The 17,894-nt window shown below is 43.6% G+C and overlaps 1 non-coding gene across 1 annotated transcript; it reads right to left on the reverse strand.

Annotated features, from left to right (window-relative positions):
• Window positions 1-4,101: 4,101 nt before the first annotated feature.
• Window positions 4,102-4,217, reverse strand: LOC112251872. Its single transcript, XR_002953741.1, has one exon. It is a non-coding gene; the product is annotated as a U5 spliceosomal RNA (small nuclear RNA).
• Between the last annotated feature and the right edge of the window lie 13,677 nt (window positions 4,218-17,894).

Raw genomic sequence — 17,894 nt, forward strand, 5'->3', positions numbered from 1 at the left:
GAGTGCCACAGGGTTCAATTCTTGGACCGACTCTCTTCTCTGTATACATCAATGATGTCGCTCTTGCTGCTGGTGATTCTCTGATCCACCTCTATGCAGACAACACCATTCTGTATACTTCTGGCCCTTCTTTGGACACTGTGTTAACTAACCTCCAGACGAGCTTCAATGCCATACAACTCTCCTTCCGTGGCCTCCAACTGCTCTTAAATGCAAGTAAAACTAAGTGCATGCTCTTCAACCGATTGCTGCCCGCATCTGCCCGCCTGTTCAGCATCACTCCTCTGGACGGTTCTGACTTAGAATATGTGGACAATTACAAATACCTAGGTGTCTGGTTAGACTGTAAACTCTCCTTCCAGACTCACATTAAGCATCTCCAATCCAAAATTACATCTAGAATTGGCTTCCTATTTCGCAACAAAGCATCCTTCACTCATGCTGCCAAACATACCCTCGTAAAACTGATCATCCTACCGATACTTGACTTTGGCGATGTAATTTACAAAATAACCTCCAACACTCTACTCAACAAATTGGATGCAGTTTATCACAGTGCCATCCGTTTTGTCACCAAAGCCCCATAGACTACCCACCACTGCGACCTGTATGCTCTCGTTGGCTGGCCCTCGCTTCATATTCATCGCCAGACCCACTGACTCCAGGTCTTTGCTAGGTAAAGCCCCGCCTTATCACAGATCACTGGTCACCATAGCAGCACCCACCCGTAGCACGCACTCCAGCAGGTATATTTCACTGGTCACCCCCAAAGACTATTGCTCCTTTGGATACCTTTCCTTTCAGTTCTCTGCTGCCAATGACTGGAACGAATTGCAAAAATCACTGAAGCTGGAGACTCATATCTCCCTCACTAACTTTAAACATCAGCTGTCGGAGCATTGCACCTATACATAGCCCATCTGTAAATAGCCCATCCAACTACCTAATCCCCATATTGTTTTGTTTTTTTTGCTGCAGCATACATGTTGGACCTGCTGGCAAGATTATCCGGACTTGTGCAGAGATCAAAAAGGCCTATGGTGTCATCACCGTGTCTCACCACCTTGGCTTGGATGAGGGCAAGGTTCTTGGCAGTCTGGTGAAGTATGGGCTTCAGGCAGAAGTCTTCACGCTTTATGATGTATTTCAGAATGGCAGTTTCCTCTGCTTGGAGCCTCAGTTAGCAGGCTCAAGCAAGCTGAAACTAACTAGCAGAACTTGTTAACAAGTTAGAAATTATTTAAACAAACTTTGCTGTAGGCTACTATTTACTAGTTAACAAAAAATCATATATGTCATTTAAAATATATTCACCCCACCCAGTATTGCCAGTATTGTAATCAAAACTTACCAGAAAGCATGTAGTCCTTGACTCAGACAGTGTAGTAGTGTGGGCTCAATAGCATCTCATTAGTGTGCAAGATCTTGAGAATCAGCTGTACATGTCATGGAAGAATGCACTGTGCATGCAGAGGGTTGCAATTCCATTGAATTGGGGATAGTTTAACCAAAATATGCCACAAAACCTAGAATTGCCTTGTGTATCCCACAAAAAGGTTAAATTTTTAGCTAACATTTTTTGATGAATTTAAGCAAAAATCCCCAAATTCCCGGGCCTAACTTCCCATAGAAAAATTCTGGAAAAATACCGGAAAGTTTTCCGATCCTTTAAAACCCTAGGTACAGGGAACATTTGAGTATCATGTATTGACCTAAACCTATCAATGTTACATTGAGCTGGGTGAATGGAATATGAATGACAGTCATCCAATATGCTGTAATAGAAATAAGGCCATGCTCATAAAAAAAATCATCCTTTCTCATCTTAAATGGCACCGACCGACCGCCACTGATTTCAATTCATGCAATAAACAAATGTGAGATGACATACTCTTGTGCAATCAAAACATGGGGTTTCATTTTCACTCTGTACTTTATTTTAACTCTGTATGTCTTTTTAGACCAATGTAAATTATTCCCCCTTAAATCACCATTTGATCTCATCCATTTAGTTTCAACTGCCCATATAATAAACATCTAAAACATGAAAGAGACAATTTACATGAATTGTAAATTAATCAAATCTTAAGTGACCAAATCCATTTCTGAGTAATCAATAAAAAATGTTACCAAGAGATCATACATTTGGTATTGGTTTTCAATAACCAATGGTGTATTTTAATGTTTCTTTTGGGAGATATTTATTTATTGATAAGATTTTATTTTTTTTATTTCTGTCACACACGATATATGCTTCAAAGCCTTGGAATGAAGAACGCTTAATTTAGGAATGCATTCTAGAACAATTTGTCAATGAGCGCCATAGAGTTGAGTCCTGGGTAACTACATACATGGAGTGTGTCTGAAGTAGGCATGTCAACAGAACTGGGAGGATCAACAGAAGTGGGTGTATTGAAAGTTAAATCAGCCACTTGGGCAGATTTGTTGCCACTCAAGACTGTTTTGCGTGGCTGATTGGGCCGCATGATGAGTCGATTGCTGAATACTTAACACTTTTTCTAACCTCAACTTCCTCCTAACCGGCCACGTTAATTATCCTGACCTGCTATGCATTTTTGCTCACACAAACCCTTAACCTCATTTTCTTAACCTGCTGTGCATTTTAGCTAAATCGAATGCCCGAGCTGACAAGGTAAAACATCTGTTGTTCTGTCCCTGAACAAGGCACTGTTCCCTGGTAGGATGTCATTGTAAATAAGAATTTGTTCTTAACTGACTTGCCTAGTTGAATAAAGGTCAATTTTTAAAAAATCATAGAATTTAAATAGGATCTCTATGATCGCCATCTAGTGGCGACGTCACAATATCAATGTAGATTATTGCATCAAATTATGAATTGATAAGGAATGCTCATGTTTCTTGAATTGCTTGATTGTACAGTTAATTATTTCAGCTTTTTAGCAGTATTCAGCCCAGTTTTGCAGTTTTCAGCAGTGATGGAAAGAGTACCGAAATATTCTACTCAATTAGAAGTACTATTATTTTAGTGATATTTTACTCAAGTAGAAGTAAAATTACTGGTGTAAAGATAATAATAATAATAATAAATAAACTACTTATAAAAGTAAAAAGTAGCTCATTTTAAAAAGTACTCAGTAAAAGTAAACGAGTGATATAAACTGTAAAAAAAACAGCTGATGTTGATAATTAGCTAATTTAGCTGAAAATTGTTACACATGATACTTTCCATGCCTTAAATGGAAAAAGGAAGAGTAAATTAATCTACAGTAAACTAAGTACATTTATTTTATCTGTGTGTTATTTTATCTGTATGTTTAAAAAAAAAGTAAAATATACTTTTAATATTTTCAAATAAATTCTGCATTCAAGGAATTAAAATGTATTTATAAATCTATACAAAATAAAATGCATAAACAAAGTTGCCATACTTCAATATACTATTTACGCCTTTGTTACTTATTCCTTGTCCATGGGACTGGCTGACATTCACTCAATCACCCATTCACACTCTTTCCCTAACTCACTCCCTCTTTCACTCACTCCACCAGTGGTGGAAAGAGTACTGAAATATCCTACTTATGTGGAAATACTGTTACTTCAATGACATTTCACTTAAGTAAAGTAAAATCACAAGTACTCGGAAAAGCTACTCAATTACAGTAACGAGAATAGTTGTAATTAGTTACTTTACACCTCAGTTAAGTTTTCAGTATAGAAAGCTTTTCTTGCTGTTTTACTGGTCTCCTGGTGATACATTGGAGCAAATATGGACTCGACATCCATCCAACGGTCTTCATGGGTCGAGTGTTAACTTGAAGAGCAGGTAAGTGTCATTATACAGCAGATGGAGAAGACCTGTCCAGGCATAAGCGACAAAAGCGGTTGATTAGTGTCCCAGGACGCTAGAGCTGTAGAAAGCTTGCTTTACAACTGCAACATTTTCTCTAAGAAATTAACTTTAAAACGTACAATGGGGGGACAACCATGAGCTGTGACGTCAGATGGAAGTTCACAAATGCAAGACAGTATGTGGATACAGCACACAGGCAAACCACTAAATCTCAGTGGATAACCACAAAGACTGGAGCTGTGAACAGTTTGTTATTAACAATTATTGGAAGCCCAGCCGTGAGGCTAGGCATCAAAAAATTAGTTGATACTCATAATGTTCCTCTCCACGGAAATCTTTAGTAAAAGGCGAAAGATTTATGCGATCTGAAGAGAAACCAGAGTGTACTACTGACTGTAAGGACACTGTTCCGACCGAGTTCTCGGCCTTACTATTCACAATTGTGGTTTAATGGAAGAAAAAAAAAAATCTTAAAATCGCCGATACAACACACACAGATATTACAGTTCCCCAATACAAATGAAGAGTTAAGTGTTATAAGTGTCAATGCTTGGTAAGTCCATTCATTCTTTACACAAACGAAATGCACGCTGGGCATTATAAAATCACTCCCTGGTTTGCCCCGTTCAATCCTAAAAAAAATAGTATAATCTGCAACGCCAGCGTAATTTCAGCAAAAAGGAGAACATTTTTGTCCTAAAAGTTTAGCTACCATCAAAAGTCTACTTTCAAAGTTAGAAACAATTTGCCACCGGAACGAAATACTATAACACTTCTACATCGAGCATGCGCCATTGAGACCCGCAAGCAACTTGTTCACAAACCAGGCGTGAGATGCAGGGTGGAGCGGCGGAAAAAAATATTAAAATCAGAACATTTAACTGGTGGGCTTTACAATTGCGTGTAACCGCTGTCTGCAACAATGTGTCAATTTAGAAGTCCAACAGTAACTCAACGAAGAAAACGTTTTTTTGTTGTTAAATAGTCTAGCAACCTGTTAAAACAGTTGTTTGATTTATGGATTACCCTAAAAAACACAGCAAAGCATTGGATATCGCTTAATTAGCTCACTAGCCCAATAGGCCTAAAGAAAAGTCTACCCAAATCACTTAAACACAATTATTTTCAAAGGCAATACCTTATGCTGAATGGCTTCTTATTCTGGCAAAATAGGTCTTGTGATGATGTGCCTGCCTATGATCTATTTTCTTCAATTTCTACTTAAAATCAAATTGTTTTCTAGGAACATGGATTTCTATAAATAATATTGCTAAAGCATGTTAACATGGTGCATTTTTGGGGCAAACTAAATTAAAGTTATACTATATTCTTCATGATTGGAACACTAGCTGTGATGGTTACATTAACAGCTTAGATTGATTTTATAAAGTGCACTTCTGCTTTGTCCTTTAGATGGCATCATCCCATTCACAATAACCTGGCATTCTACAGTCGCTGTTACTGTATTTTACTCCAACTCTTTACCCATAACAGTCGGCCTCCTCTCTCTCCCTCTCCTATCTCTCTCACCCACTCCCGCTCTAGCTATCTCTCTCTCTCTCTCTCTCTCTCTCTCTCTCTCTCTCTCTCTCCTGAATCAGCAGTTCTCCAGCTCCATGCAGCAGCCTGCAGAGAAACAGAGTACTGGACTTAATTATACTCCCACATCCACAACTAGCCCTTGCCTTTCTCTATCACTTTCTCCCTCTCTCTCTCTCTCCATTCCCTCTCTGTCCCACAACCAGCCGCTTGCCTTTCTCGATCACCCTCTCTATTTCCTTCTCTCTCCCCTACAACCAGCCCTCTGATTCTATCTCTCTCCCTCTCTCACACACACCAGACAGACTGACAGGCATGCACACACACACCAAACAGACTGACAGGCATGCACACACACACCAGACAGACTGACAGGCATGCACACACACCAGACAGACTGACAGGCATGCACACACACACCAGACAGACTGACAGGCATGCACACACACCAGACAGACTGACAGGCATGCACACACACACCAGACAGACTGACAGGCATGCACACACATACCAGACAGACTGACAGGCATGCACACACACCAGACAGCCTGACAGGCATGCACACACATACCAGACAGACTGACAGGAATGCACACTCACCAGACAGACTAATAGGCATGCACACACACACCAGACAGACTGACAGGCATGCACACACACACACACCAGACAGACTGACAGGCATGCACACACACACACCAGACAGACTGACAGGCATGCACACACATACCAGACAGACTGACAGGCATGCACACACAAACCAGACAGACTGACAGGCTGGCAGGCAGGCAGACAGACTGTCTGTCTGTCTGTCATCCAGGTGTTTATTGGTCATCTATCAGCAGGTAGCCTCCATAAATCCTCTAACATAGTTTCATCTCATCTGAACATGAGTTAATACACAATCTGGAGCAAGCCATGCACACATACCTGTTTGAGACAATGCACTGTGTTGAGGTAAGGGTTTTCCGTGCGGCTGCCCCCGTCTAGTCTGACAGTGAATTATTAAACACGTCTTTGCAGCTTACGCATTTATACAGCCCACCTGAGTCCAGTGACACAACAAATGCCAACATGTGTGTGTACGTGCGTGCATGCGTCTCTGTGTGTGTTTGCCCTCACTGCATGTGATATCAGTTAGTTTCCACCTGTATAACCTTTTTTAAATCTGTATTGCTGGAGTACACTATGCTAAAGACACTATAGCGGAGAGGAGAGTGTGAAGGTGTGTGTGTGTGTGTGTGTGTGTGTGTGTGTGTGTGTGTGTGTGTGTGTACACTGAACTCTCCCTGCAGGGTTACCCAGTGGAATTCTATGAGTGAATCTGAGAGGGATCTTTGGTTTGGACTTGCATTGGGTTCAGTGTGTTTTTTTTCTTCTCCTCTGCTGGTGAACTTTTGAGTGTGTGTAATGTGCACCTGAATGGAAAACTTAGCAAGACTGATAATTGCTGTGTGTGCCTATGTCTTTGTGCGTGTTTGTCGTGCTTGTCTGTGTGTGTGCGTGTGACACTGATCCTGATGTCCTCTCACTGACACAGCCAGTCTGCCTCTCACCAGGACACCACCAGCCCTGCTGACAGACAGACAACATGCTGACAGACAACACATTAAATGCTAACAGGACATGGCAGACACACCACAGACTGGGAACCAAAGAGAGAGAGCGTGACTCACTGATCCTTGCTAAGTGACCTTAAGACAGAGACTGACCCGCAGAGACTCAGAGAGGCTCTGACACTGACCTCAGACCAGCCAGAGGTGACAGGAATGATGCCACACAGCAAAGACACAACCCTATGTCAGAGAGAGGAGGATGTGGAGGAAGATGAGGAGGAAGAGGTGTGTCCTGTGTGTTTCATTGAGTTTGACAGTTGTCTCCACCCGCCTTCCACATTACCCTACGGTCACACCTTCTGTTGGCCTTCCCTGCTGCACCCTAGCCTGGCAATGTCAGGACGGACACACAACCAGCCTGGGACACACACAGTCATGGCAGGAACATATATGCACACTGCCCATACAAACATACACCTCTCCAACAGGAACACACACATCTCCCCTAGGAATCCACACACACCAGGCGGCACAAACAGCCATCTCTTAGAAGCTCAAACCCTCCCTTAAACACACACCTGCACTCACACACCACAGAGACCTCTTGATGCCTCCCACACATGAACCAGACAGGCCCCAGTCGCTCAGACACACACAACAGAGGAATGTGGTTAGCCATTGCCCAGCGTTGCTGCTCTCCTCCTAAACTGTAAGTGTCAGTGTAGTAACAGAGGGCTAGCTAGAGGGGTGCTTTGCTCTGTTGCCAGCCTCTACCTAATGAGTCATCATATCCTTTAGACTGTAGACACTTTCTGTGTCCACTTTGTCTCAACCTGCTATTGGCTGTGGCTTCTCCAGTGGGCTGGGTCCATTTCCTCTATTGTCCCCAGTGCCAGTAACAGACTGCAGTACTCAGGGGGAGATAAACATAGTCTCACCCATCTCCACACCCATTACTTATTTTTCTTCTTCTCTCTCAACTCTTTCCTTTCCCATTTTCCCTCATCTCACCCTCCTCCTCTCCTCAGACCCTAGCCCCCTCTAGGGTAGCGAGTTCTAGCCAGGGAAGAGGTTGTGAATGTGGGGGTAGGACTCTCTGTATGCTGCTGTAAAGCTTCCATTCAATCAAACCCTTAGGCTGGAGTAGGGAGGGAGGCCAAGTGAGAGGGCACGATGTTGGGTCTGAGTCAGACAGCGAGTGGCCTTTCTGTCAGGGGGATTTCACTGCTCTGCTCAGGGCAGATCTATCTCTTTCTACAGCATGACTGACCCTCACGTCTGAACTTTCATGTGAGACATATGAGACTGTAACTCCACACACATACAAACGCACTTAGCACACACACCTAAACACCTACACACACAGAAGATATACACGCGTACTCCCTCGCACACCTGGAGCTTTACGGTATGCTTTATGCATGTCATTACTCATCTGGTTATCCATACAGAGAAACAGAACATGTATTCAGACACTGGTTCATCTGTTTGTATACAACCTCAGAGCATATGAAACAGTGGTGCCTGCCTGCCGCCCGGTGTTTGTGGGGGTTGGGCTGGTGTTATGGGAGCGCATTCTCCACCAAACTAAACGAAACAGGGAGCACTAGATTAACATACTCTGATGAAACCGTGGAACACACACGCCGCTCATCTGGGCTAGGGTGCTGGTCTACACACGTCTATACTAATGAAGTCTGTGTTTTCCCAGAACTGCCACCTATTATTCACACAGATGGAGGATTTAGCCAGTCAGGATTTAGCCAGTTTAGCCAGTCAGCAGAACACACCTGTGATTACTGTATGCCTCGCTGTATGTCTCTCTCAAATGTCAATATGCCTTGTATACTGTTGTTCAGGTTAGTTATAATTGTTTTAGTTTACAATGGAGCCCCTAGTTCCACTCTTCATACCCCTGATACCTCCTTTGTCCCACCTCCCACACATGCGGTGACCTCACCCATTACAACCAGCATGTCCAGAGATACAGTACAACCTCTCTCATCATCACCCAGTGCCTGGGCTTACCTCCGCTGCACCCGCACCCCACCATACCCCTGTCTGCGCATTATGCCCTGAATATATTCTACCATGCCCAGAAATCTGCTCCTTTTATTCTCTGTCCCCAACGCTCTAGGCGACCAGTTTTGATAGCCTTTAGCCGCACCCTCATTCTACTCCTCCTCTGTTCCGCGGGTGATGTGGAGGTAAACCCAGGCCCTGCATGTCCCCAGGCACCCTCATTTGTTGACTTCTGTGATCGAAAAAGCCTTGGTTTCATGCATGTCAACATCAGAAGCCTCCTCCCTAAGTTTGTTTTACTCACTGCTTTAGCACACTCTGCTAACCCTGATGTCCTTGCCGTGTCTGAATCCTGGCTCAGGAAGGCCACCAAAAATTCTGAGATTTCCATACCCAACTATAACATTTTCCGTCAAGATAGAACTGCCAAAGGGGGAGGAGTTGCAGTTTACTGCAGAGATAGCCTGCAAAGTAATGTCATACTTTCCAGGTCCATACCCAAACAGTTCGAACTACTAATTTTGAAAATTACTCTCTCCAGAAATAAGTCTCTCACTGTTGCCGCCTGCTACCGACCCCCCCTCAGCTCCCAGCTGTGCCCTGGACACCATTTGTGAATTGATCGCCCCCCCATCTAGCTTCAGAATTTGTTCTGTTAGGTGACCTAAACTGGGATATGCTTAGCACCCCGGCAGTCCTACAATCCAAGCTAGATGCCCTCAATCTCACACAAATCATCAAGGAACCCACCAGGTACAACCCTAAATCTGTAAACAAGGGCACCCTCATAGACGTCATCCTGACCAACTGGCCCTCCAAATACACCTCCGCTGTCTTCAACCAGGATCTCAGCGATCACTGCCTCATTGCCTGTATCTGCTACGGAGCCGCAGTCAAACGACCACCCCTCATCACTGTCAAACGCTCCCTAAAACACTTCTGTGAGCAGGCCTTTCTAATCGACCTGGCCCGGGTATCCTGGAAGGACATTGACCTCATCCCGTCAGTTGAGGATGCCTGGTCATTTTTTTAAAGTAACTTCCTCACCATTTTAGATAAGCATGCTCCGTTCAAAAAATGCAGAACTAAGAACAGATATAGCCCTTGGTTCACTCCAGACCTGACTGCCCTCGACCAGCACAAAAATTATCCTGTGGCGGACTGCAATAGCATCGAATAGTCCCCGCGATATGCAACTGTTCAGGGAAGTCAGGAACCAATACACGCAGTCAGTCAGGAAAGCTAAGGCCAGCTTCTTCAGGCAGAAGTTTGCATCCTGTAGCTCCAACTCCAAAAAGTTCTGGGACACTGTGAAGTCCATGGAGAACAAGAGCACCTCCTCCCAGCTGCCCACTGCACTGAGGCTAGGTAACACGGTCACCACCGATAAATCCATGATTATCGAAAACTTCAACAAGCATTTCTCAACAGATGGCCATGCCTTCCGCCTGGCTACTCCAACCTCGGCCAACAGCTCCGCCCCCCCCGCAGCTACTCGCCCAAGCCTCTCCAGGTTCTCCTTTACCCAAATCCAGATAGCAGATGTTCTGAAAGAGCTGCAAAACCTGGACCCGTACAAATCAGCTGGGCTTGACAATCTGGACCCTCTATTTCTGAAACTATCCGCCGCCATTGTCGCAACCCCTATTACCAGCCTGTTCAACCTCTCTTTCATATCGTCTGAGATCCCCAAGGAAAGGATTGGAAAGCTGCCGCAGTCATCCCCCTCTTCAAAGGGGGAGACACCCTGGACCCAAACTGTTACAGACCTATATCCATCCTGCCCTGCCTATCTAAGGTCTTCGAAAGCCAAGTCAACAAACAGGTCACTGACCATCTCGAATCCCACCGTACCTTCTCCGCTGTGCAATCTGGTTTCCGAGCCGGTCACGGGTGCACCTCAGCCACGCTCAAGGTACTAAACGATATCATAACCGCCATCGATAAAAGACAGTACTGTGCAGCCGTCTTCATCGACCTTGCCAAGGCTTTCGACTCTGTCAATCACCATATTCTTATCGGCAGACTCAGTAGCCTCGGTTTTTCGGATGACTGCCTTGCCTGGTTCACCAATTACTTTGCAGACAGAGTTCAGTGTGTCAAATCGGAGGGCATGCTGTCCGGTCCTCTGGCAGTCTCTATGGGGGTGCCACAGGGTTCAATCCTCGGGCCGACTCTTTTCTCTGTATATATCAATGATGTTGCTCTTGCTGCGGGCGATTCCCTGATCCACCTCTACGCAGACGACACCATTCTATATAATTCCGGCCCGTCCTTGGACACTGTGCTATCTAACCCCCAAACGAGCTTCAATGCCATACAACACTCCTTCCGTGGCCTCCAACTGCTCTTAAACGCTAGTAAAACCAAATGCATGCTTTTCAACTGTTCCCTGCCTGCACCCGCACGCCTGACCAGCATCACCACCCTGGATGGTTCCGACCTTGAATATGTGGACATCTATAAGTACCTAGGTGTCTGGCTAGACTGTAAACTCTCCTTCCAGACTCATATCAAACATCTCCAATCGAAAATCAAATCAAGAGTCGGCTTTCTATTCCGCAACAAAGCCTCCTTCACTCACGCCGCCAAACTTACCCTAGTAAAACTGACTATCCTACCGATCCTCGACTTCGGCGATGTCATCTACAAAATTGCTTCCAACACTTTACTCAGCAAACTGGAGGCAGTTTATCACAGTGCCATCCGTTTTGTCACTAAAGCACCTTATACCACCCACCACTGCGACTTGTATGCTCTAGTCGGCTGGCCCTCGCTACATATTCGTCGCCAGACCCACTGGCTCCAGGTCATCTACAAGTCCATGCTAGGTAAAGCTCCGCCTTATCTCAGTTCACTGGTCACGATGGCAACACCCATCCGTAGCACGCGCTCCAGCAGGTGTATCTCACTGATCATCCCTAAAGCCAACACCTCATTTGGCCACCTTTCGTTCCAGTTCTCTGCTGCCTGTGACTGGAACAAATTGCAAAAATCGCTGAAGTTGGAGACTTTTATCTCCCTCACCAACTTCAAACATCTGCAATCTGAGCAGCTAACCGATCGCTGCAGCTGTACATAGTCTATCGGTAAATAAATCAAATCAAAATCAAATCAAATTTATTTATATAGCCCTTCGTACATCAGCTGATATCTCAAAGTGCTGTACAGAAACCCAGCCTAAAACCCCAAACAGCAAGCAATGCAGGTGTAGAAGCACGGTGGCTAGGAAAAACTCCCTAGAAAGGCCAAAACCTAGGAAGAAACCTAGAGAGGAACCAGGCTATGTGGGGTGGCCAGTCCTCTTCTGGCTGTGCCGGGTGGAGATTATAACAGAACATGGCCAAGATGTTCAAATGTTCATAAATGACCAGCATGGTCATATAATAATAAGGCAGAACAGTTGAAACTGGAGCAGCAGCACGGTCAGGTGGACTGGGGACAGCAAGGAGTCATCATGTCAGGTAGTCCTGGGGCATGGTCCAGGGTTCAGGTCCTCCGAGAGAGAGAAAGAAAGAGAGAATTAGAGAGAGCATATGTGGGGTGGCCAGTCCTCTTCTGGCTGTGCCGGGTGGAGATTATAACAGAACATGGCCAAGATGTTCAAATGTTCATAAATGACCAGCATGGTCGAATAATAATAAGGCAGAACAGTTGAAACTGGAGCAGCAGCACGGTCAGGTGGACTGGGGACAGCAAGGAGTCATCATGTCAGGTAGTCCTGGGGCATGGTCCTAGGGCTCAGGTCCTCCGAGAGAGAGAGAGAGAAAGAGAGAATTAGAGAACGCACACTTAGATTCACACAGGACACCGAATAGGACAGGAGAGGTACTCCAGATATAACAAACTGACCCTAGCCCCCGACACATTAACTACTGCAGCATAAATACTGGAGGCTGAGACAGGAGGGGTCAGGAGACACTGTGGCCCCATCCGAGGACACCCCCAGACAGGGCCAAACAGGAAGGATATAACCCCACCCACTTTGCCAAAGCACAGCCCCCACACCACTAGAGGGATATCTTCAACCACCAACTTACCATCCTGAGACAAGGCTGAGTATAGCCCACAAAGATCTCCGCCATGGCACAACCCAAGGGGGGGCGCCAACCCAGACAGGATGACCACATCAGTCAATCAACCCACTCAGGTAGCCCACCCATTTTTACCTACCTCACCCCCATACTGTTTTTATTTATTTACCTTTCTGCTCTTTTGCACACCAATATCTCTACCTGTACATGACCATCTGATCATTTATCACTCCAGTGTTAATCTGCAAAATTGTAATCATTCTCCTACCTCCTCATGCCTTTTGCACACAATGTATATAGACTCTCTTTTTTTTCTACTGTGTTATTGACTTGTTAATTGTTTACTCCATGTGTAACTCTGTGTTGTCTGTTCACACTGCTATGCTTTATCTTAGCCAGGTCGCAGTTGCAAATGAGAACTTGTTCTCAACTAGCCTACCTGGTTAAATAAAGGTATAATAAAATAAAATAAAATAAATTAAACAATTTGGGAAATGTTTCACATCAAACTACCTTTATGAGGACCAAACCGGAAAGTATATCTCAATTACAGTAAAAGGAACAATGTTATGATCATGGGTTTAATAGCTTTTCTCTGATCACAGAAAATGTGCTGTCTTGTAACCTTGTATGTTTCTTCTATTGCAGTGATTATGTATGGTGTGTAGAGGTATAGTGCAGTGTTTAATGTATAGTAGTGTATAGTCTAGACACATATATTGCAGTTTATGTTTAGTGTAGTAATCCGAGTGAGTGATAGACGCAGTTGCTCCTCTTCCAATTACATTAGAATGATGGAGATGAACACATGCTCACAAAGACAAGAGTCAGAGCCTCAAAGAGAACAGGAGGGAAAGAGGAACGGAGATGTAGAGAAGAGAGATAATTACTCAGTTAGAACCAAACAAAGAGAGAAAGAGGTGTATTTCTCATTTTGAAGAGATTGAGTGAAAGGCAGAGATAGATAGAGGAGAGGGTGAGTGATGACTCTCTCCACCTCCAGTAATGCCAGCAGAGTGGACCCCTTCAGGCCTAGTGCCAGAGCCAGCATCGTCCCTGTGACAGACGGCACTGCCCCCACCTTCATTAAATAGTGAAGACGTCTCACTGCCCAACTCACCCGACACCCTGATAAACACACACACACCCCGACACACACACATATACCCAGAGACACACATACACAGACACAAAAAGGAAGAGAGAGGGTTATCAGCCTGTAGTGGGTGGACTAGACGATGGAAGGAAAGTGAAGCATTACTGTAACTGTACCTTAATAGACGTTACACAATCATATGAATCACTGGTATACTGTAAGTGTTTATAGTTAAGGGGTTAGGGTTGTGACTATTCCACTGCAGTCTTTTAGATACTATTATGTGTGAGGGGGGTGTTAACTGTAGCTTTATATGCCCTTGCTGTTAATACTGTCCATTAGCAATAAAGCACCGTCATAATAATAATAATATCTCTACCATGCCAGAGGGTGGTGTCCTATTACTGCTGGATACTAGGTGTGTGTGTGCAGCCAGGTCACTCAAGATCCACTGCAAAATTTGACATCCATCCAGGTAAGCAGGACATCGGGAGATGACTTCGAAACCAGCCGCGAGGGCCAACAGTGGACGTTATTACCATCACGTAGGCTTGAGTTGTGGACGGGGTGGTGGTTGGGCATAAGCTGCGAGCTCTGGCTCTGAGGGTCGCATTTTCAATAGCAGATCTAGGCACTCTTTCATTTTTTTTTTTTTTACTTTAACCCTTACCTTAACTAGGGCTATTGCAGTGACGTATTATCGCCACACCGGCGGTCACTAGTGATGAAGGCAGTCAAATTCCACATGACCATTTAGTTACGGTAATTAGGCTTCTCCAAACTCTGTTGCTGCTGCTGGTCATTAGTAGCCTACCAAACTTTCTAACTGCCTGGTACTCCGTACTCTATTGTCGCTCTAATCACTCGGCCATCAATGTAAATATATTCAAATATCTAATCAAACACTTCATGAGAGCCCCTAAGCTCATGTTGTGCAACATTGGTACCGTAGCGCCAAGTCTAGGTCCAAGAAGCTTCTAAACAGCTTTTACCCCCAAGCCATAAGACTCATAAACATCTAGCCAAATGGCTACCCAGACTATTTGCAGTGCCACCCCTCACCCCCTCTTTACACCACTGCTACTCTCTGTTGTCATCTATGCAGTCACTTAAATAACTCTACCTACACCGATCCTCGACTTCGGTGATGTCATCTATAAAATAGCCTCCAACACTCTACTCAACAAACTGGATGCAGTCTATCACAGTGCTATCCGTTTTGTCACCAAAGCCCCATACACTACCCACCATTGCGACCTGTACGCTCTCGTTGGTTGGCCCTCGCTTCATACTAGTCGCCAAATCCACTGGCTACAGGTTATCTACAAGGTAAAGCCCCGCCTTATCTCAGCTCACTGGTCACCATTGCAGAACCCACTCGTAGCACGCGCTCCAGCAGATATATCTCACTGGTCACCCCCAAAGCCAATTCCTCCTCTGGTCGTCTTTCCTTCCAGTTCTCTGCTGCCCATGACTGGAACGAATTGCAAAAATCTCTGAAGCTGGAGACTCACATCTCCCTCACTAGCTTTAAGCACCAGCTGTCAGAGCAGCTTATAGATCACTGCACCTGTACATAGCCCATCTGTAAACAGCCCATCTATCTACCTACCTCATCCCCATACTGGTATTTATTTATTTTGCTCCTTTGCACCCCAGTATCTCTACCTGCACATTCATCTTCTGACAATCTACCATTCCAGTGTTTAATTGCTATATTGTAATTACTTCGCCACCATGGCCTATTTATTTTCTTAACTTACCTCATTTGCACTCACTGTATATATACTTTTTGTTTTCTTTTGTTCTACTGTATTATTGACTGTATGTTTTGTTTATTCCATGTGTAACTCTGTGTTGTTGTATGTGTCAAATTGCTACGCTTTATCTTGGCCAGGTCGCATTTGCAAATGAGAACTTGTTCTCAACTAGCCTACCTGGTTAAATAAAGGTGAAATAAATAAATAACATGTACATACTACCTCAACTAACCGGTACCACCCTGTATATAGTCTCGGTATTGTTACTTTACTGCTGCTCTTTAATTACTTGTTACTTTTATGTCTTGTTCTTATCTGTATTCTTAAAAAACTGCATTGTTGGTTAGGGGCTCGTAAGTAAGCATTTCACTGTAAGGTCTACACCTGTTGTATTCGGTGCATGTGACTAATAAAATTTGGTTTGATTTCTATAGGCTATGTAATTGTGGGAGAAAACAACAGAGTAATGGCCGCTAATAAAAAGAGGAGGATCAGCTTTCTGTAGGCTAGGCCTACTATATTTATTTCTCAACTTTCCTAATATTAAGCACATTGCTTATCTTTACAATCTGGCATGAAAATAAACCACGGGGAAAGGCGTCATCCATTCGCTATTTAAGTGCAAAGATTACATGTATTTTTTTCCACTGCCCCTTTCGATATGCATGATAATGGTTCATTCTAAATCAGAACAAATGTCACACATATATTACTTAGTATATGAAAATGATGCCCAGCATAAGAAACAATTATTGTTTTTTACAATTTGTTCAATCATGTAGCCGAGCTCATATGTTTTAATAAGATTTGTATCACAACTAAAGTGGCCAAATAACAAATTAAAATTAAGCACATGAATCCGGTGTAGAGCCTAACTTGCATATACTGTATAAGCAGCGCTTGAGTTTTAAGTTTGGGGAAGATAATTTTTTACTGTAACTGTAACTAGTGTTTTTGCTGTTAGTAAAGCCTACTCATCTTGGCTGACGAAAAGTAAATGTGGACAGTTCATCTAATATCTTCAATATGCACCTCGGAATTGGATAAGGATGCGGGCAGTTGCGTCCCCGATGTGTCTGTCTTAACTTGTAGCCTGTTAGAAAGACCAGATCAGTTGACGGAGAGGTGTGTGTGTGTGTGTGTGTGTGTGTGTGTGTGTGTGTGTGTGTGTGTGTGTGTGTGTGTGTGTGTGTGTGTGCTATAAATTGAATGTGTGGATTTTTTTATTGTGCATTAGGGCCACAAAGAGGCATTATCAAGTGCTTGTCAAATTGTGAATAAGAGAGTATTGGAGTGTGTCCAGCCTGCGCAAAACACTAAGCAGTTCAAGCAACTTTTTTCTAATCATCATTAGTCTCTCATCAAGCATTCCTACAATGTATTACAAATCTAAACCTATAGCCCAATGTTTGTAGAACAACTAAAGTTACATTAATAACTCAAAATTAAGCATAAAGGAGTACCTATTTCTTTGTTAACCGCCAGACACAAAATAGAAACCTCAAATCATTTGGAGAAAATATTGATATTTTATTCAGCTTTGTTCAATTGTATTCTTCATACTATAAAATAATGCCACGGAATTCTAAGCAAATCTTGTCTGCAAAATGAACTAGCGTAGCCCACAGCCATTTGCATAGCCACATCAGGACCAAACATAAGGACAACTCAGAGTACTCTTTTCTTTTGAAATAGACTACATTTTCTTTTTTATCATGCTTCTTCAGACCTGTCTAAAATAAATAATGGATTTCTTGTGAAGGTGTTGGCTATATTACATGGATTTATTAGACTTTTTAAAATGTAAGCCAGGAGATGCTGAATGTGTTGTTAATTAACGCTCAATTACCGTTAGACCAACAGTTATTTGCTTGACAGTCACAGGCAGCACCAAAGCCCTAACCTTAATCATTCAAAATTCATCCCTAAACTTAACCGTGGAGTTGATTTTGTTTTAACCCTATCCCAAATGTGATGTTTATGGACACTTAGTCTTACTTTCTTAGCTACAGTATACATATCTCCCTGGCATATTACATCATTTATGCAGCAGCA

The sequence above is a fragment of the Oncorhynchus tshawytscha genome, linkage group LG05, assembly GCF_018296145.1.
Source record: "Oncorhynchus tshawytscha isolate Ot180627B linkage group LG05, Otsh_v2.0, whole genome shotgun sequence".
In the NCBI taxonomy this organism is placed as follows: domain Eukaryota; kingdom Metazoa; phylum Chordata; class Actinopteri; order Salmoniformes; family Salmonidae; genus Oncorhynchus; species Oncorhynchus tshawytscha.